Below are 14,397 nucleotides of genomic sequence, written 5' to 3'. Positions count from 1 at the left end.
AGCTGGCGCTGCATGGGCACTGATATTAGATGCTCTGTTAGGATGTCCGGAAGTGTGTCTAAAAGGCCACGAAGAAGCGCATGGATTATCCAAGTACACCTCTTAGATTTCGTGACCTTTTGATCTCACTGTTTACAATCTGATTTCTTTATATCCATATATAATATATTTGTATCTGCCCATTGAAGATAACACCTCATGCATTTGGTGAAGTGGATCCCAGGTTACAAAAGTCTACGCCACAATGGATCTGGTCATCTTTAAGGTGCCCCAAGACTCTTTGTTGTTCCTCTTAAGAGTAAAATTATAGCAGTCTGCAGTAATGGCAACATATGATCCATTAATAAAACATGATTTCTAGATATATTAAGTTTAATTTGAACATATTTTCTGATGTGTACTCAACTTCCTAATTATTAATTGCTAATATTAGCCATGAAGTATGCTTTTCATCTTATGACTACTGATTTAGGCATGCAACTATTAATCTCATATTTTAGTTGTTTAAAGTAAATAAAGTGAAGAGCCAGCGTGGTGTGGTGGCTAGAGTGCTGGACTATGACCGGGGAGACCCAAGTTCAAATCCCCATTCAGCCATGATACTAGCTGGGTGACTCTGGGCCAGTCACTTCTCTCTCAGCCTAAACTACTTCACAGGGTTGTTGTGAGGAGAAACTTAAGTATGTAGTACACCGCTCTGGGCTTCTTGGAGGAAGAGTGGGATATAAAATGTAAAATAATAATAATAAAAAATAATAATAAATTTTATGTTGTAATTTCATTATCTTTCTCCCTTTGTGGATTCATTTAGTCTAAGGGCTAAACAAGATGATATGATATCGCATGACTAGGGTATGTGCGCTTGATTTTTCTAATCAAAGGTCAATTGTAATCTTGATTTTTCTGTATTAGCATACATGCTAATACATAGCATGTATGGGCGGGAGCAATCGGGACTATCATAAAGAAGTGGCAACTTTTCCCCTTGTGGTCCCAATCTGGATAGGGTGCTGTCATATCTCCTACCAGATCCAGAGAAGGAGCAGGGAGTTCACTGGGGTTGAATCATTGTCTGTAAGGGATTCACAGTAGGCTGTCCCCATCCACTTTATTTTGATGTGGGAAAACTCACTCTCTATATATGGTTCCTGGGGGATAAAGTGACAAAACCCTCCCTAGAAGGGCTGAGCAGTCCTAAGCCTCCAAAGGCTTGTGACTAAGGCAGACACAGGTCTGCTCAACTTTTGCCCCCCGGCTGTTTTTGGACTACAACTCCCATAATCCCCATCTACAGTGGTCAATAGCCAGGGATTATGGGAGGTGTAGACCAACATCTGCAGGAGGGCCGAAGTTGAGCAGCCCTGCTTATGAAGAGTCACACACTTTACCAACAAGGGTTTATTATTAGATTGAAATAAAAATAGTGTGCAATAACAATAATTGTCTCTTGACAATTATTCTCTTAGTCTCTTGATTGTAAAAGAGAGAGTTCTCATTAACCAGGCATCTCAGATGTCAAGCAATATAGTAAAGGAAAATAAATTCCCTCCTGCATCTAACTGAACTGGTCCTTCACTTATTACTCGCAGGCTGCAGCCTTCCCATTTCCCCAGCAGCTCTCAGACAGCTGGTTCGTCCCTCAGGGCACTCTTGGACAGAACGAACTCTTCTTTAGGTGGCTTGCTCTTCTTTAGGTGGCTGTGCGTGTAGATCCCGCCCAGTCCTCTGGATTGGTCCTTCTGTTTTGAGTTTCCTGGGCCTTCCCCCTTATTAGGAAAGGTCTACCCTCCCAGCAGTTGCTCTAAGTAAGACCTACTCCTCTCCTGACACCTTACTATCATTACAGGTGCTAATGGGAGCTTTTCACTTGGGACAACTAGCAGCCACAGGGGGATCCAATCCAAATTGGGACTACAGGTGGAAAGTCCCTACCCCCTCACCACAGTCCTAATTGCCCCCACCCCCTGCATGTGCTATTTACATTAGAAAAATCAAGAATGTAGAGCCCCACTGTGCAATAGGCACTGTCTAGTTTGACATTAACTTTCTTTGATAAATAACTTTGACATTAACCATTTATATTTCTATCCATTATTTTAAGCAATCACTCTGTAGTTTATTTCATTCAATACTGTTGCTTTGTATGCTTTGAATATGCAGTACAATATGTAAACCATTTAAATTGGCCTGTTTTTATTACTTTTTAAAGATTTAATAGACCTGAATAATCCATACCAGCAAATTAGGACTGCACCAGAACGTAGAAGTGGGACACGATTGGTGTCCATGCAGCAGTTTCAGTTTCAAACACCTTGATCTCAGAATCTTGCCACAGGGCACAAGGGAAGGGTTCTAGATTATGGAAGGGTAATGAGGGACACATTGGGCCCCTCTGTTTAGTAGCACTGTGCATCAGAGCACAACAACAACAAGATTCAAGTCAATACAGTCCCTATCAGTGACATTTTCACTGTACTGGTTTCAATGCAGAATCGCTAATACTAGCACTATCCAATACAATATTTTCAATCTCATATTGGGCTCTATCGAACTTTATCAAAAAATTAAATGGGTTGTTTTCATGCTGTTTTTATCTGTTACTGATGTCACAAAACTTGCTTGTCATTGGTGATGTGCCATATAAGAAAATACTGAAGGGGAAGAAAACAATTATGTGATTTACATCCCTGCTTCAAATCAATGCCTCTTCAGGCATTGTCCGCTTCTCAGAAACCCTGGCACTTCTTCATGAAATGAGAGTGGTATCAAGCACTTAAAAAGGGTCTACCAACTCTATGAAAGATCCACTACGCCTGAAAGTTTCATCCCATTCTGACTTGGAATAATATTTTCATTATATCATCTGGGCCATTATATTCCGATACACTGAATGATTCTATCCAGGTTGATACAATTAACCTCAATTAGATAATCAGTTGCATCTGATCCGATCATTTCATCTGTGTACACTGCTATTCACCAAAGAAGAAAAATATGCAATTGAAGCTCCTTTGTAATAATATATAATCCATAAACAGTTCTAACCCATTTAGTGCATTATTCTGGAAAGAAATGTTGCAAAGTAAAAACAAGATAAGGTTTATCATATCAATCTTGTTGAATGCTTATTTAATATCAGATAGGGACAAAAACTTTATTGGGGCATTTTTTAGTACATAAGAACAGCCCTGATGGATCAGGCCCAAGGCCCATCTAGTCCAGCATACTGTTTCATACCGTGGCCCATCAGATGCCTCAAAATCTTCCCTCCTCCTGTTAGTTAGTTTGAAGGGGGGGAAGGCTAGGAGCCAGGTCTCATGATCAGTCTCACGATCAGTGAGACCCAGTTTGGGAAGGGAAGCGGAGAGAGCAGGCTAAGCCTGCTCTCCCTTCAGACGAGCAGGGCAGGAGCCCTGGGCAGCCGGATTGGCTGCCCACATGACTGCCAGCTCCATGATGGAGCTGGCAGGGACTGGGGAGTTCGGGGGCCGTGCGGTGAGTGCATACTGGGGAGTGCATACTGGAGAGACCCCCGAGCCGGGAGACTGCTTTTCAGCCTCCAACCAGGGGTCTACTCATGAGTAGCCATGGCACGGAGCCGCACTGCGGCTACTCACGATTTTTAAAATTTGGTTTGCAGAGCACTCGCTTTAAGGGGAGGGTTACTTTGGTGGGTTAACCGCCGGGAGGCAACCGGGCTCGCCCAGTGGCTCCCATGATCATCCGAAATTGGGCTAGGCTCCCCTAGCCCGATTTCGGCTGATCATGGGAATAGCCTCCTTATGTTGTTTTATTTAGAAAAGCTTGCTCACCTCCTCAAGCAGAGTAGGCTTCCAACTGTGTGTGTGTGTGTGTGTGTGTGTGTGTGTGTGTGTGTGTGTCTTCTTTGCAATGAAGATTGGGTCATATTGTGACTTCTAGTATCATCATCATTTTTATTCAAACTAGATTGCTTGCATCAAATAGGTTGTGTGGTGCCACAGACTCCAATCTGTTGCAGAAATGTCAAAAAAATGCACCAAAAATTGTGTGTCATTGTTGTCATCATCAATGATCATCACTCTTCTATTTGTGTAGGTGGGAGGAGAGCCAAACCTCGCTGTTTCACTGGCAGAATGTTTTTGTTGTTTGCACTCTTCCTTACTTAACCCGCTTTTATGGCCGGGTGCCACAGATGTAGCTGTGTCTTTGTTGCTTGTGGACAAAAAATGCTTGTGGGAAGGAGGGCAGGGCACTGTTGTTGGTCCTAGGGCCTAGTCTGCTGCATCTGTGTGTGTATTGCTTGCTTTGGAAACCTGGTTCTTTGCAAAGCTCTGCTGTTGTTGATGTGTGCTGTTATGTTCTTTGGGGCGTATTCGGGCAGAAAGGGGGCTTTGGGGTAAAAGAGTGGGTTGGGTGGTAGTGCCCCAATGGGTGCCTGCCACCATCCAGATTTCAAAGGAATTGAGCAAAGGGCTGGGTTTATTTTAGGAATTGTTGAAGTTTACCCATCCTTAAGATTTCCCCCATAGGGAATAATGGGGGTTTCAGCAGCACCATAACTGCACTTGCGGGGGCACCAGGATGGCCAAGAGCAAGTGGTGGTGTAGTGTACTTAGGGTGCCAACTATCCCTATACCCATGGGGTACAAGGTTGTTGTTTTTTTGTTTCTGAGGTGTTCTGAGTGTAGATTCTCTATGAGAGTGGATTCTTGTTTGTCACTGAAAATCTCATATGCTAGCAGAGAATCTACACTGAGCACTTCAGAAACAAAACCCAGTACCCCATGGGTTAGCAACCCATGGGGGTGGTTGGCACCCTATGTGCACTACACCACCACTCTCTCTGGGCCACCCCAGTGCCCCCCAAGTGCAGTTATGGGGCTGCTGAAGCCTCCATTATTCCCTATGGGGAGAAATCTTAAAGATGCTTAAACTTCATTAATTCTTTAAAAATCAGCCCTTTGCCTAATTCCTTTGAAATAATTGTGGTAGCTCCCTTGCCTTGCCACCATTGGGCACTGCCACCCACCACACTCCTCTTTGGGCCACCCCTTTCCCCCCGACATAAAGCGATACATTTGCTGGAATCTCCCTTATTTGCTGTGGGGAAAATCTTAAGAGGTGCAAACTTCAGAAATTCACATAAAAACCACCCCTTCGCCCAATTCCTTGGAAATTTGGATGGTAGCTTCTGCCCATTGGGAACTACCATTCCCCGACTCAATTTGCCCCGGCACCTTTAAAATTTTTTTGAATAGATTCAGATTTGGATTCAGAAAAGTTTGGGTACAAAATGAAACAGGGGTGTTTCGGGTCTGGGTGTGTGCGTATGTCTAGTTCAGACCGAAAAAATTTAGGGTGTTTCGATTTGGCTACAAATTGAAACACAAAAATTGTTCCGTGCACACCCCTACTTGGAACAGCCCTCTTTGCTTGCCTATTTGCCTCCAATTGGTTGCTGGCAAAAGGGAAGTTTTCCAGGGCCTTCCTGTGCACTAGACAGACCTAGGCAGTCATCTAGGGCACCAAAACTTGGGGTGTGTGGGCACTGATTTCCCTGCCCCCTACAGTGAATAGCCCCAGCAGCAACCAGTGGTGGCAGGAGTGAGGGGTGGTGGTGGTAGCAGATTATACTTCATTACATGTCCTGCCGCTGCCGTCCCATCCCCACGCTGCTGTCCCACTCTGTGGAGAGTCCACCCCCACCATGCATTCAGGCCTTGCTACTCAGCTGGCCAGTGAGCATGCATGGAGGCCATTTGAGGAGCTAGTGAGGTAAATCACTTTGCTGGACTGACACCTAAAATGGCTGCCATGCATATGCACCAGCCAGCCGAGTGGCAGGAATGGGGCATTCTGTGCTGGTCGAAGACCGAAATCAAGACTATGTCTATGAATGGGGCATTCAGAACTGGGCAGCGGTGCAGGGTGGCAGAGGCAGGACATTTTACAAATGTGTAAAGGTATAATCTGCTTCCTCACAACCACTACCCTGCCCCAGCTGCCATGTATTATTTATTATTACAGTATTTATTCGATTTCTATACCGCCCTTCCAAAAATGGCTCAGAGTGGTTTACACAGAGAAATAATAAATAAATAAGATGGCTCCCTGTCCCCAAAGGGCTCACATTCTAAAAAGAAACACAAGATAGACACCAGCAACAGTCACTGGAGATACTGTGCTGGGGGTGTAGAGGGCCAGTTACTCTCCCCCTGCTTAATAAAGAGAATCACCATGTTTAAAAGGTGCCTCTTTGCCAAGTTAGCAGGGATGATTTTCTTTCATTTTGTATGTATGACTTTGGAGGTCACTACCCCACCAAATTCAGGTTGGGTACAGAATAAAATTTTAACAGACTGGGGTGAGGGAGCTGATGCAAAGTCACTATTCTAAAACCCTTGGAAACCCTGATGTTGTTTAGTGTTTGTGCTGTCCTGACACAATTCCTTGCCTCAAGGAATTCTGGAGGATGTGGCTGTGAGTGGCACTTGTGAACATCGTTGTTTCCTCAATCATGGCTATAGTTGTGCTGAGAATCATAGTGAGCTCACACAGCCGCTGTAACTGAATCCACTCATTCTGTTAAATCGTGTGTTTTGTAAAAACTATGTCACCACCTTTTGGTTGAGGTCATACTGTACCTCATATTGTAGTCTCAACGGAGTAGTTCCAGGATTTAGTTCACTGCCATCCTACCAATGCCTAGCCTCCAACCTGACTGGTTGACCTGACCAGTGCAAACAAAAGCAACAGCCTAAACACTCTGTTAAAACTGTTTTATAAGATAGGCTGCAGAGGTAATTTTCTGCTGAGATTGCACAAGAAAATTATCCAGCAAACGTTTAATCTGGTATTGCTGCTTCTCTGATTTCTCATGGCTCTGTACCAGATTCCTGACAGTTTTAAGTGTTGTAGAGTGGCGTGTTTCTTTTTGTTGTTTTAGAATTTGTTTTTAATGTTCTTTTTGCAAACTCTTTTGAGGACGCTGATCAGTTGAGCTTTATATAAATATAACAAATGAAATGAACAAACATCTGGTGGAAATACAGTATATGGAAGTTGAGGTTCTGATGTCTGAGTCTATGCAACCTGTATGATTCCATTTTTGTAACCCCAGAAGTCTCTGCAGTCTTTCATGTGTTGCCACAAAGTTCAGATGTCCTTTCACTTCAGATGCTTGTTTATAACATTTGAAAACACCATGTTTTATTACAGCCATCAACCCACCTTGTTTCAGGGGCCCCTGAAAAACTCTGCCGCCTTACCACCAGACCAGCCACCCACTTGGCCTCCATGGGCCAAGCCATGACATAATGGCATTGTCTTACTCTGAGCAGGGGCATAAAGTAAGTGTGTGTGTGTGTGTGTGTGTGTGTGTGTGTGTGTGTGTGTGTGTGTGTAGCTCCATCCTTCCCCCAAGGGTTTCACAGCTGGGGCAATGACTCCCACCCACCCTCAGCTGCCAGGTAGCATCAGCAAGCTCTCATGCTGTCAAGCTCCTCTTTCAGCCCTGTGTTTAAAGCTATGTTGTCTTTGTAGCAACTCAGCAAGTTCTTAGGAGGCACCACTTATTTTGTTTGATAAGACAACAAGGCAAAGATAAGACAGAGAGGAGGACTTTCAGCAGGCAGGGGTGAAAGGGGTGAAATACTGCCTGTGAACAAACAATGGAGAAAGAGTAACAGGACTGGTTGAATCCACACGAACATCCCTGCAGGATCTGGCCCAAGGCCCATCTAGTCTGGCGTCCTGTTTCACACAGTGGGCCACCAGATGCTTCTGGGAAGCCCACAGGCAAGAGGTGAGGAACTGCCCTCTCTCTTGCTGTTGCTCCCCTGCTAGTGGTATTCAGAGGCATCTTGCATCTGTGGCTAGAGGGGGCCTATAGCCACCAGACTAGTAGGCATTGATAGACCATGAATTTGTCTAAGCCTCTTTTAAAGCCATCACCACATCCCATGGCAGAGAATTCCATAGATTAAATTATGCGCTGTGTGAAAAAGTACTTCCTTTTGTCGGTCCTAAATTTCCCAGCCTTCAGTTTCATGGGATGACCCCTGCTTCTAGAGTTGTGAGAGAGGGAGAAAAATTTCTCTGTGTCCACTCTTTCTACTCCATGCCTCGTTTTAGACACCTCTATCATGTCTCCCCATCGTCGCCTCCTCTTTTCCAAACTAAAAAGCCCCAGAACAAAAATTTCATGAAAAAAGCCGTTTCTCTATGAAGAGCACTGCACTGAAGTGGCTGTAAATCACAGGCTCAGGTGAACGCTCTCCTACCCTAAGCATGGCAAAGGGTAGCAAAGTGCTGTAAAATCGCCATTTGGAAAAGGCCCAGCTCCAGCATCTCCATCCCTACAATCCGTTCACTCCTTTGCCTTCCACCCAGCTAGCCACTCTGCAGCTGGAGCAGTTCCCTCCCGGGAAGCCTGTCTGCACCTGCAGGTAATGCACAGGTGAGGGCAATTCAGTGTGGTGGTGGTTTTTATCTATCCAACCCCAGCACAGCATCCCTCCTTTGGCTGCTGCTGGCATCTATCTTCTGTTTCTTTTTTAGATTGTTGGTAACCTCCAGACTGGACTTCTGTAATGCGCTCTGCGTGGGGCTGCCTTTGTACGTAGTCCGGAAACTTCAGTTGGTTCAGAATGCAGCAGCCAGGTTGGTCTCTGGGTCATCTCGGAGAGACCACATTACTCCTTTGCTGATGGAGTTACACTGGCTGCCAATAGGTTTCCGGGCAAAATACAAAGTGCTAGGCCCTGGGTAAACGGCTTAGGCCCTGGGTATTTAAGAGAGCGTCTTCTTCACTATGAGCCCCATCGGCTGCTGAGGTCACTTGAGGAGGTCCGTCTCCAGTTGCCACCAACTCCTTTGGTGGCTACACAGAGACGGGCCTTCTCGGCTGCTGCCCCGAGATTGTGGAATGCGCTCCCTGCTGAGATAAGATCCTCCCCATCTCTGGCAATTTTCAGAAAACACATCTCTTCAACCAGGCTTTCTCAGCTTTTTAAAACTTGTTTTTAAATCTTTTTGATTATTTAATTGTTGTTTTATGATGTTTTAAATTGTTAATCATTGTTTTATGCTTTATAATTTTTGTTTAATTATTAATTGATTTTAATGGTGTTTTAATGTAAACCGCCCTGAGCCTTTTGGAAGGATGGTATAAAAGTTTTAATAATAAATAATAATAAATAAATAATAGATTGGGGAGACTATTCATTTATTTTATCTGTGTAAACCACTTTGTTAACTGTTGTTGGAGAGCTCTTTATAAATATTTGTCATAGTAATTTTTAGAGAGTCAGTGAGCAACCGTAGGTTATATTTGTGTGGGGATTATATTCATGAAAATCTAGTAATTAACCATCAGCAACAATGTCCAGAAAGCAAGAAGTGCTGAATAACACATCAGGCATGGTTGCTTTTGTTTATATTAGGAACATAGGAAGCTGCCTTATACCAAGTCAGAATTGGGCCATCTGGCAGGGCTGTGCACAGAACCACTCCAGGCAGTTTGGTTCGCATTCAAACTGCACTCGAACCGAACCACCCGATCCATTGGAGAAATAGGGGATGGCCCAGGCAATCCAACCCCACAATATTCTACGATGCTCCATACCTCATGCAGACATAACAGTGGGGTGCAGTCACAACCGTGGGATATGCAAAAATTGATAGGTATGCAGGCATGTGGCCACCATTGAGCAAGGGAGGAAGAGTGTCCCGCAGCCGCCACCTCTCCAAGCACTTCCAGGAGCCACCCATAGGCTTACCCTCGCTTTCCCCCAGACCTCCGGGAGCCACCGGCACTCACACATCCCTTTCCGTTCCAGGTGCTCTGCACTCAGTGCTTCATTCACGTGCAACTGGAGTTCAGTCTCCAGTGGTGCACAAACAAGCAGGCAGACGGGTATCTCTCCTGTCTTGCTACTGGTGAGCATGACCCTTGCATATGACATAGTGTACTGGTCAAGCTTGTCCTGAAGCCACCGGCAAGCTCCTTATGCCTTTGTAGGTAAGGATCCTTAGTTATGACTCTATGAGCAATTCAGTGCAAGATCTGACAGAAAGAAACCCATCATCCGAAGGACCCCCAGGAAAGTGAATGCATTTTATTGATGCTTTCTCTTCTCATCTCTTTACAAGCCCTCAGTACTCCAAAAGGATATAAAAACATGGATAAAGCAGACAGTATATCTTGGATTACATCAATGGAGGGGAGTGGACATGAGACGCAAATCTCAAGATCACTCTAAGAGATTTGTGTAGTTTAGTGTGGTAGATGTTGAAAGGTCAGAGGCCCAAGGTGGTATCCCATTACAGAGATCTGTCTTACAGCATGCAACATACACATCAGGTTTTGTTCTTGAGGTTTCTTCAAATTTTCTACACATCCCTGAGTTCATACATAAAAACTTCATTGACTTCTTTTCTGGAGTGGAAGGAGAAAACAACAGGAGTGTAAATCTCCTTTAGTTATGACTAATTAAGTCCAGTTGTTTCAATTGGTTTTCTCAAAGAAGGATTAACTTTGGATACATTCTGTTTTGGTTTGGTTTCTATTTTGAACACACTCTTGGGAAAAGGTCCAGCAGATGCCCATGTCCTCCAGAGTAACCAAGACGTTTCAGCTCCAGAATTGGGCTGAAAGCCAGACAGACAGTTTCATCCAGGAATCCCTGGAGCTGAATTACCAGTACAGCCTGGTTTGTTACTAAAAAGCTTCCCTCCCCCTACTTTTGGAGAACTCCGGCTTCCTACAGAGACAAAGGAAGCAGAGCATGGGCAGATACCTGATGCCAGGAAGAAATTGGTTTCTGCATGGTTCAAGCACCGGTGTCATGAAATACTAGTAGTTTTGAACTTGTTTTGATAAGATTGTAAAATTTGAATTCAACTGTCTTTGCCTCTGACTGCGGTCCTTTGACTGCGGTCTGTTTGTAATCTGGAAATTCAGTTTCTGAGCTAAAATCCCCAGGTTGATCCAAAAGCATAAGTGTACATTTGTGCAGCATACATGTGGGTGAGCAACTAACTGGGGTAGCACCTTGCCCAAGACTGGCAAAGTGGAGAGTGGCCAATATTTCTCTAAATATTCTGGGGCTAAGGAGGGCTTCTTTATCAGGGGGGAGACCATCACCAACTGAAGGCCTTGGTAATGGATCCATTGCCAGTGAATGGCCTGTAGGTTGGCCCTCCGGGAGAAATCCCTCACTCCCCAAAATGGCTGCAGAAGGTGGAAGATGGCAAGTTTGTTGGAGGCTGGTCCTATCTCAAGGTAATGCTTTGGTGTCTTTTCTCATTGTTCTGGCTGCCCCAGCCAGTCCACCCCTGTGCTTTCATGCCTCTCTCTCCACCTCCCCACCCCACCCACCCTACTCCCTGCTATAGCAAGCAGCACAACAAGATGCCAATGTCATCAGTTGCAGGGGTCTTGCAGATTAGATGGAGTTTCATCTGATCCAGCAATGCACCCTTTGTGGCCTTCAGCAAAAGTGCCTTTTTGGGGACAGTGGATACAAATTACTCATGCTTTCCGTTTTATGAGATCTTGAGATGGCAGCCTTAATTTTGAAATTTAAAACGGATTGCAGGAGCACAGGAATTCAGGAAAGAAAGTAGGCCACACAAGACTGCCGTCAGTCCACCCTAGTATAATGTGTTGTAGTGGCAGGAAAAGTTTGCATTCTAGAGGTCAAGATCTCTTGGGTTCAGTACCAAGTCTGAGAATATTTGAGGATTTTGCATTTTACCTATAGAGGTTACAAGGGTCATGCAGACATTTCCAGAGGGAGATACTCGACATGTCGATTCCTTGAGTTGACAGCGACCCTTCTCATAAATCAGGCATTGCCTGCACTTTATTATACCTTGGACTTAGAGAGAAAGAAACAACCGTTAGTGGAGAGTTTCTAGAATCCAGATTGTGTATTGCCCTAGATGAGGTGTGGAATGAAAGAATGCCAGAAGCACCATCTCCCACCTTTAGAGATGTGGGTATCTCAACACTAGGCCACCTCCAGCCTCTGAATCCCAGTTGTAGGGGAGCAACAACAGGAGAGAAGACTTACCTGCATATCCTGCTTGTGGACTTCCCAGAGACATCTGGTGGGTCACTATGGGAAACAGGGTGCTGGCCTAGATAGGCCTTGGGCCTGATCCAGCAGGGTTCTTCTTATGTTAATACTAGCCAGGTGCCAGTTTTGCCCTATCAGCAGACTGACATGTAGCTGGAAGTATCCCCACTAGAAACCACCCACAATCCTAAGCAAGGTGCTTTCCAGGTTGCACGCTGTCACAGTGTCACAACGGGTCCCTTAAGTGTGATTCTGTATTGCCTGTGTTTTGACATCAGAGCCCCTGCATTGTAAGAAAGGTGCCGTTCATATTTCTCTTGGATTTAATCTCTGCATTATAGTGCTACCATGTTGTAAGTCCATTGCAAAAAAAAAAAAAAAGCTGTATTTTGCCCATTGTAGGATGCTTTCCCCCTTACAATTGATCTCTAATGCAGTTTGAATTCAGCGCCACAAAATGTTGCAGTTTACACCACTTTTTGCAGTGTAAGGCTATAAATCTGGAAAGCACCCAGACGTGAAATGTAATTCTGGACCAAATCCTTTTGCTATTTCTCCCTGTGCCCAGAGGTGAGATTGTAGGTCAACAGGGAGTAGTCTTCTGAAAATACATATTTTAACTATTCATTCCCTCCTATGTGCTGTCATTTGAATCGGGATAGAATCTTTCTCTGTTCCACTGCCAGGTTCTCCTCCCTGCTCCATAATATCCCATCTCTCCTCTGGAAACATTACCTGCCATGCCCCATGCAGGACTTACCAGTCCTCCAGCAGAGCAGAGCAGAAACTCCAAGGAGAAGTATCTTATTCATCTTGTTAGATTTCACCAGCACAACTGAAGATGTATCAGAAGGAAACGCAAAGAGAATCACCTTCATGTGAGGAAACTCTTCTCTGGATACCTTGAGACAGCTCTGTGCTCGGAATTTATTCTCTACAAGACACTGGAAAGAGCCCAAGGAATGAGGCCAGAGGGTCTGGAAATGCCTTCTTACTGGAAAGGGCTGATGAGCACAGATCTTCATGTGCTTTTACTGTAACTTGTGAGAAGAAGATTTTGTAATATATTTTGGGAACTGTTTGTAATATCATCCTCATAAGATTCATTTGCTGAAGGGCACACTTGGGTTTTAGTGCCATGGGAAGGAGAGGCCGAGGGAATTGAATAGAAGAGAAGCCCCCGCAGCTGTCCCTGCCAGTGATGCCACACTGTTTTGCTACCACCTCTCCTGCTTTCCTCACCTCAGCCAGCCACAGAAAAAGCATGGCTGCACACTCCCCAGCCTCTCACATACGAAATAGTGAACATGGAGAGAGCTCTTCAATCTGCCTCTTTAGCATGCATATTTGAGCTATACAGCTGAGGCATGCACATCACTGGGGCTTGAAAATGCGGCTGCTAACATTGTCTCACAAAATCATTGTTGTCAACAGTCCAAAATGCAGGGTTGACACTACCAATTCTGGCAAGTGGCTGAGCAGTCAAGGAAAGGGAGATATTATGTTACTACAGGTGAAACTCGGAAAATTAGAATATCGTGCAAAAGTCCATTAATTTCAGTAATGCAAATTAAAAAGTGAAACTGATATATGAGACAGACGCATTGCATGCAAAGCGAGATAAGTCAAGCCTTAATTTGTTATAATTGTGATGATCATGGCGTACAGCTCATGAAAACCCCAAATCCACAATCCCAGAAAATTAGAATATTACATGGAACCAAGAAGACAAGGATTGAAGAATAGAACAATATCGGACCTCTGAAAAGTATAAGCATGCATATGTATTCAGTACTTGGTTTGGGCCCCTTTTGCAGCAATTACTGCCTCAATGCGGCGTGGCATGGATGCTATCAGCCTGTGGCACTGATGAGGTATTATGGAAGACCAGGATGCTTCATTAGCGGCCTTCAGCAATTCTGCATTGTTTGGTCTCATGTCTCTCATCCTTCTCTTGGCAATGCCCCATAGATTCTCTATGGGGTCAGGTCAGGCGAGTTTGCTGGCCAATCAAGCACAGTACACTGTATACTTTTCAGAGGTCCGATATTGTTCTATTCTTCAATCCTTGTCTTCTTGGTTCCATGTAATTTTCTAATTTTCTGAGATTGTGGATTTGGGGTTTTCATGAGCTGTACGCCATGATCATCACAATTATAACAAATTAAGGCTTGACTTATCTCGCTTTGCATGTAATACGTCTGTCTCATATATCAGTTTCACCTTTTAATTTGCATTACTGAAATGAATGGACTTTTGCACGATATTCTAATTTTCCGAGTTTCACCTGTATGTGAATAATGCACACAATCAGGCTCTGTGCCAGAGGACT

General features: G+C 44.4%; 1 long non-coding RNA gene across 1 annotated transcript; it reads right to left on the bottom strand.

Annotated features, from left to right (window-relative positions):
• Positions 1–10,228: 10,228 nt before the first annotated feature.
• On the bottom strand, positions 10,229–13,258 carry LOC128342426 (uncharacterized). The gene is made up of 3 exons (XR_008314976.1): positions 12,826–13,258; positions 11,742–11,864; positions 10,229–10,420 (listed from the first exon to the last, which is right to left on the bottom strand). It is a non-coding gene; the product is annotated as an uncharacterized LOC128342426 (long non-coding RNA).
• Positions 13,259–14,397: the final 1,139 nt, after the last annotated feature.

Source organism: Hemicordylus capensis, chromosome 2, assembly GCF_027244095.1.
Source record: "Hemicordylus capensis ecotype Gifberg chromosome 2, rHemCap1.1.pri, whole genome shotgun sequence".
Taxonomy (NCBI): domain Eukaryota; kingdom Metazoa; phylum Chordata; class Lepidosauria; order Squamata; family Cordylidae; genus Hemicordylus; species Hemicordylus capensis.
This window is presented reverse-complemented; position numbering and strand designations above follow the sequence as displayed.